Source organism: Schistocerca piceifrons, chromosome 3, assembly GCF_021461385.2.
Source record: "Schistocerca piceifrons isolate TAMUIC-IGC-003096 chromosome 3, iqSchPice1.1, whole genome shotgun sequence".
Classification (NCBI taxonomy): Eukaryota; Metazoa; Arthropoda; class Insecta; order Orthoptera; family Acrididae; genus Schistocerca; species Schistocerca piceifrons.
In genome coordinates, this window is record NC_060140.1 from 365,862,783 (window position 1) to 365,870,553 (window position 7,771).

Genomic DNA, 7,771 nt, shown 5'->3' on the forward strand with positions numbered 1-7,771 from the left:
GTCGAGGGGCATGAAAAGGAAGCAGGGTTAGGAACGGAGTGAGACAGGGCTGTAGCCTATCCCCGATATTATTCAATTTGTGCGTTGAACAAGCAATTAAAGAAACCAAAGAAAAATTTGGAGTAGGAATTAAAGTCCAAGAAGAAGAAATAAAAACTTTGGGGTTTGCCGATGACATTGTAATTCCGTCACAGACAGCAAAGGACTTAAAAGAGCAGTCGAGCGGAATGGACATGTCTTGAAAGGAGGATATAAGATGAACATCAACAAAAACAAAACAAGAATAATGGAATGCAGTAAAATTAAATCAGGAGATGCTCGGAAAATTAGATTAGGAAACGAGACACTTAAAGTAGTAGATGAGTTTTGTTATTTAGGTAGCAAAATAACTGATGATGGTCGAAGTAGAGAGGATATAGTCTTCGGACTGAAGACTACAACAGCAGTAAACAGACGAACTCCAGGTCAGCAAGTTAGCGATGTAAGAATAAAACCGCTTGGCCGCTAAATGTGTTATCGCCTCCCCCTTGACCTGAGGACGCCTTGTTGGCGCTACCGTTATCACGAGACTACGCCGTGCTACCGGGGCCTACAGTATATAAGACGACACATGACAGCGGCCGGCATACCACAGCACCATGAAGTACTTCAGCGTTCACTACCTCGGCCTACTGTTCCTCGCCTTCCTGCTACTGGTAGGCGGCGCGGTCGCCTCCAGCGACGACAGCAGCGACGATAGTTCAGACTCGTCAGACCAGTAAGGTGAGTGTAAACTCTGTACACATTCCTGTGTAGGCAGAGCACATCAACTGTCACCCCTATCATATTTCACCGAGAAAAAAAAAATCATGGGATACCTCTTAATAGCGTGTCGGACCTCCTTTCGCCAGGATTAGTGCAGCCATTCTCTGCCTCTATAGCCGTCCATAATTACGAAAGTGTGGCCAAATCATTTGCTCAAACCGTTCAGAATGTTCTTCCAGCCAATCGCGAGCAATTATGGCCCAGTAACGTGGCGCATTGTCATCCATAAAAATTCCCTCATTTTTTGGTAATACTAAATACATTAATGATTGCAACTGTAGCAGAACATAACCATTTCCAGTCAATGATCGGTTCGGTTGGACCAGAGGATCCAGTCCATTCAATGTAAACACAATCCACACCATCAGCTCTTACCAACTGAAATCAAGACTCAACTGACCAGTCCACGGTTTTGCAATCGTCTACAGCCGCTTCACGTAGGACGGCGCTTTCGTGCATAGACGCGGAGAAATAGTGAATGAAATTACAATGAAATGAAACACCCTTAGCTGCTTGCAGGCGTTGACACACGTCAACGTGGACAGATGAAAATGTGTTCCCCGACCGGGACTCGAACCCGGAATCTCCTGCTTACATGGCAGACGCTCTATCCATCTGAGCCACCGCCGGTGTGGCCGTGCGGTTCTAGGCGCTTCAGTCTGGAACCGCGTGACCGCTACGGTCGCAGGTTCGAATCCTGCCTCAGGCATGGATGTCCTTAGGTTAGTTGGGTTTAAGTAGTTCTAAGTTCTAGGGGACTGATGACCACAGATGTTAAGTCCCATAGTGCTCAGAGCCATTTGAACCATCTGAGCCACCGAGGATAGCGCGACTGCAGGGATTTATCTCTGGCACACCTCCCGCGGAAGCCACATTCTCAACGTAAGCAGCTAAGGGTATTCATTTCATTGTAATTTCATTCTAACGAGCTGCATGGTCACCGATGGTATTTGTCATGTAACACACAGAAGCTTGTTCAATGGATTATAAATACATTCTCCGACCGTAATGTCGAACGAGTTAGTTGAAACTCATCATGCCTGTTGACATCGAAAAATATGATAACGTACTGATCATTTTTGCGACAGTCTTTTGTGCTAGTCTTTGCTACCAGTAATTATTTTTCACGCATTGTGATTTGTGTGTCATGTAACGGACATGTCCGAAAGAACAAATACCATCTTAGTATATATATAGTTAAGGCTCACCGGCCACTTGACCATCTTCTTCTTCTGTGCGAATGCACAAATAGTGCCCGAACTCTTACGGGAATCGGCAAGCGCCGCGAATAATGAGTATAATGGGCGGGGACACTACGAATGTAGTGCGGGACAATACATTGAGAATGTGGGTTTCGCGGGAGGCGTGCCAGAGATAAATCCCTGCAGTCGCGCTATCCTCTGGGTCCTCGGTGACTCAGATGGAGAGAGCGTTTGCCATGTAAGCAGGAGATCCCGGCTTCGAGTCCCGGTCGGGACACACATTTTCATCTGTCCCCGTTGACGTGTGTCAACGCCTGTAAGCAGTAAAGGTGATCATTTCATTGTAATTTCATTCTAGCGAGCTGCATGCTCACCGATGGTAACCTGTTCTTTCGGACATGTCTGAAAGAACAGATAACATCTTAGTATAGAAATAGTGAATCATGAAGTGGATGAGGATTACGCATGCGTGGCGACAGAGAGCTGGCAAACGGAAGTCCGTGGTGCCGAACTGTGTTGCTATGGACAACAATCAGGTTCGTTTGCCTCCGGTACTTCCTATTATACTTTCAAATCTGTGAGGAAATTATACATTTTAAACCGATTTCGATCATTCGTCTACATGAGAGAAATCTTACTTCACATCTTAAGGTTGTGTCCACTGCTCCACAGCAATTGTCTTTGTGACATCGGAAGGCGAGAACAACTGATACAGCTCCGTGAAGACGTCGAGTACAATTTTTCTCAAAACGACGATTATCTAATGACAAGATCATCGAAAATAGTTGCAATAATTGCCATTTATCGCGACTTGAACTACATTATTTGTAAAAATGTAATACATAACAAAATAAACTTCAAACTCAAATCGAAATCATTATTTTTGCTCGACAACTGCTCCATACAATTTTTTAAATGTGTATAATGCGCATATTTGGGTGTGCTTGACTGCAGTTCAGTGTAAATCACAATGCGTGAAAAAGAATTACTGGTAGCAAAGACTAGCGCAAAAGACTGTCGTAAAAATGATCAATATGTTATCATATTTTTTCGATGTCAACAGGCATGATGAGTTTCAACTAACTCGTTCCACATTACAGTCGGAGAATGCATTTATAATCCATTGAAGAAGCTTCTCTGAATATAGGGTCCAACCGATAAGGACACGAGTGCTGTTCCGGCATACAGGTTTAGTCTGCCAGGATTTTTCAACAGGATACCTTTCTTCTTGCAGTTTTCCAACCTTGGTGTTCGCTGGTTATTTACGTTTAACTGAAATAAAAACCTGTGATCAACACACCAAGCTAGGCAGCACTGAGACTAAGTTACTGGACTGCAGTTTGATTCTGGTAACACTGGGTGAAGTATTTCAAGAATTATTTAAACAATTACAGGCGATAATTACATTTGGAAAGTTTGATTCTAACTTGCTAAGTAGGCACATGTTGCGTGTGACAGGCATCTGCGAAAATTTTTTAAAACATGTATTGGCATTCTGATGTTTGTTATTAAGATCAGGCGATTTCAGTGTTTCCTCAGTAGGCCAGGCTTGAGAGTGAACCAACTGGTCCGAAAACAGTCGCCAAACATACGTACTGCAGCTGTGACAGACTTGTAAATAATCGCTTCATGAAACATTAAAACTGATTTTAGTCCTTTGTCAACAAAATGTTGAAAAAAAAACTTTAGAAAGGTCGCCACCAGTTTCCACTGTAGTTTGTGTCCTGGTTAATGATCCGCCTTAATGATCTTCATGTCGACGGTAAGTGCAAGTTCTAGTCTTCCTTCGCACCTTCTTTCAGATGAACTTTTCGATTATTCTTAATTCTTCAGCTTTAATGAGCAGTTTTTAAAGCGCACACGTGAGAGACGACAAATTTACCCAAGTTACGTTGCTTAAGAGCTCTCAGGATCCCAACCGTTTGACTGTATACAAATTCCGCAACGTTTCGAAGACCGTAATACCTATCATTTTGCCGAAAGAACTTAGGTACAACTCTCATCAAAACGTGTAGGACTTTTACAACGTTGCAATGCAGCTGGGAAGTTCAGATTTCCATTCACAGTACGCTACCCATCGGGGAAGCTTTCCTCCTTCCATGTCATCTGTTGACCTTACACTACTATTTCTCGCTCTTCCTCTGACCAGTCTCCTTTTTACGTACATTTAATGCCTTCAGTACAGCTGTCACATTTTTCCGTTACATGTCATTACTCACAATCGGCAATTGCTTAATATGAGGGCGTTCTGAAAAGTAATGCCTAGGATTTTTTTTTTTTTGAAAACTCTTGAACCTTTATACACTACTGGTGATTAAAATAGCTACACCAAGAAGAAATGCAGATGATAAACGGGTATTCATTGGACAAATATATTATACTAGAACTGACATGTGATTACATTTTCACGCAATTTGGGTGCATAGATCATGAGAAATCCCTCGTGATGACTGGGTGTTGTGTGATGTCCTTAGGTTAGTTAGGTTTAAGTAGTTCTGATTTCTAGGTGACTGATGACCATAGATGTTAAGTCCCATAGTGCTCAGAACCATTTGAACCATTTTCCTGAGAAATCAATACCCAGAACAACCACCTCTGGCCTTAATAAAGGCCTTAATACGCCTGGGCATTGAGTCAAACAGAGCTTGGATGGCGTGTACAGGTACAGCTGCCCCTGCAGCTTCAACACGATACCACATTTCATCAAGAGTAGTGACTGGCGTATTGTGACGAGCCAGTTGTTCGACCACCATTGACCAGACGTTTTCCATTGGTGAAAGATCTGGAGAATGTGCTGGCCAGGGCAGCAGTCGAACATTTACTGTATCCAGAAAGGCCCATACAGGACCTGCAACATGTGGTCGTGCATTATCCTGCTGAAATGTAGGGTTTATCAGGGATAGAATGAAGGGTAGAGCCACAGGGTCGTAACACATCTGAAATGCAACGTTCACTGTTCAAAGTACCGTCAATGCGAACAAGAGGTGACCGAGACATGTAACCATTGGCACCCCATACCATCACGCCGGGTGATACGCCAGTATGGCGATGACAAATACACGCTTCCAACGTGCGTTCACCGCGATGTCGCCAAACACGGATGCGACCATCATGATGCTCTAAACAGATCCTGGATTCATCCGAAAAAATGACGTTTTGCCATTCGTGCACCCAGGTTCGCCGTTGAGTACACCATCGCAGGCGCTCATGTCTGTGATGCAGCGTCAAGGGTAACCACAGCCATGGTCTCCGAGCTGATAGTCCATGCTGCTGCAAACGTCGTCAAACTGTTCGTGCAGATAGTTGTTGTTTTGCAAACGTTCCCATCTGTTGACTCAGGGATCGAGACGTGGCTGCACGATCCGTTACAGCCATGCGGACAAGATGCCTGTCATATCGACTGCTAGTGATACGAGGCCGTTGGGATCCAGCACGGCGTTCCTTATTACCCTCCTGAACCCACCGATTCCATATTGTGCTAACAGTCATTGTATCTCGACCAACGCGAGCAGCAATGTCGCTATACGAGAAAACCGCAATCGCGATAGGCTACAATCCGACCTTTATCAAAGTCGGAAACGTTGCAATGCAGCTGGGAACTTCAGATTTCACCAGGCAACGATGGTCAACTGCTGTTTTTGTATGAATAATCAGTTGGAACCTTTCCTCATGTCAGCACGTTGTAGGTGTCGCCACCGGCGCCAACCTCGTGTGAATGCTCTGAAAAGCTAATCATTTGCATATCACAGCATCTTCTTCCTGTCGGTTAAATTTCGCGTCTGTAGCACGTCATCGTCGTGGTGTAGCAATTTTAATGGCCAGTAGTGTACTTAAGATGTAGTACACACGTCGCCATGTCGAGTTGCTAAGTATATTTGGTTAGATGTAAAAGACGGTCTGAAGCCTCGAATCTTGCCAGGTGAAATAAATGTGTAAATGAGTAAGCAAATTGTGTTACAGAGTTGCGCACTACGTTCGTGGTACCTATGCTTTGCAATGGATTGCCATGCAAGCCGCGCGTCTGTAAAATTTAAATGATAGGTACTTCCATGCCAGGTGTTGTCGAGTCTAGGACCTATGACACACGACCCCGTGATAAAAATTCATGCCCTTGTCTGTTTATATCGATTTGCTAGTTGAATTCGAATGCTCCTGTTATTCAACACTTATATCCTAAAGTTAAGGAATAAACAAACGCGTCACTGGAATATGATAGAGGCATACTAAATTTTAAGTTTCCTTTAGCTACTCGTCAAGTAACATTTGTTATTACTTGTGCCTAGACGTTCAGTAATCACAGTGTATTATTTCCATTACAGGTTGCAGCAGCTTTTATGTCAACCAGTGCCAAATGTCATCGCTGCCATCTCAGCCCATGAAGCCGTCAGTCTTTCAACATTACAGCACTCATCGCTACTCATGAGGAAATAGCTCTTTACATTATTTTATACTTGCATCGCCCATTATTTTAATAAAGTCATCTGCAATCCAAAACTCTATATACATGTTAAAGAGTATATTTATTGACTGCCACTCTAACTATAACTAATATTTTTTATACCTGGTGAATATGCCCCAGCTTGTTTATATCAAGGTGTCACCAAAAGCAGTTACGAAACAAAATTGTAAACAATCCTCACTATGAATATTTAACTGCTTCTTTACGCACGAACGCTGACGACAATGCAGCTGTCTCTGACTGAAACTTCATTCTTTAAACAGACAAAGAAAACGAATAATTTGAAACGATACACAGATACACAATGGGTGGAGAAACGCCAATATCTCTACGGATGTAATGAAAATTTCTTCGAAAGAGGTAGTCTAGATGACGAGAAAGAATGTCTTCATTAAACGATAAATACGTCGCACAGCAATATCAAATTGTATCATATTTACCACCATCAGATGCAATGAAAACCTTTATTACTGCTGCAAGTTTCGATTGTTACAAATGATCATCAGCTTTCCAGCTGTTTGTCTGGATACATACGTGACGTTCTATCACATTCCATATAACGTCAGACACGCAATGTCGCCAACAGAACCGAGTTCATAGAATTCCCATAGACTAAGTGTACTGTCTAAGGAAAAGACAGGAACCACCGTGTAGCGAAAATCCTTTATTGTATTTCTCTGCCTCGGCGTATACAAAGTCGAAACTGGTTTGACAATATTCTAGCTACTCTATTGGCTTCGCAAGACTTGATCATTTTCGTTAGGGCTACTCACAGATACTGATAAAACGGTAAAGGAGACTTCATTTACATTTCACTCGATCATAATTTACTCTGAGCTCGTTACGTTCGAGCAGATTTTCTGCTCTGAGCTCTTCAGCCATTCTGTTTGACTCATATCATCAAGTTGCTTTGGAATTTCATACATTTCAAAAGCAACAGATGTTGTCGAATTCATTTACAGTATGTCGTGTACATATTAACAAATTGTTTCAATTGCGCGTTTGAGTTTTGAGAAAATATCTTCCATGTAGGAAGAATAGGAATAGGTTTAACAGGTTTCTGTCCTGGCGAAATGCGTTCAGAAAGAAAAAAAGGAGTCGGATGGCACTGTTTCTGGGAGTCTCCGAGACGGTGTTCAGTCGCCTGATGGAGAGGGTTTTCATCCTCAGCACACAGTGGTCTCTTTCCACGCTTTATATGGGAATTGTGTTTCAAGTGTATCTGTTGAGTTTATGTGACTGTAATGGGTGTGTATAGTCTTTGTATGTTGATGAGAGAAGGGAAACTGTGGGACCCGGAGCCGTC

General features: G+C 42.9%; 1 long non-coding RNA gene across 1 annotated transcript; it reads left to right on the forward strand.

Annotated features, from left to right (window-relative positions):
* The first annotated feature begins 551 nt into the window (after window positions 1-551).
* On the forward strand, window positions 552-6,505 carry LOC124789667. Its single transcript, XR_007016152.1, has 2 exons — window positions 552-762; window positions 6,326-6,505. It is a non-coding gene; the product is annotated as an uncharacterized LOC124789667 (long non-coding RNA).
* Window positions 6,506-7,771: the final 1,266 nt, after the last annotated feature.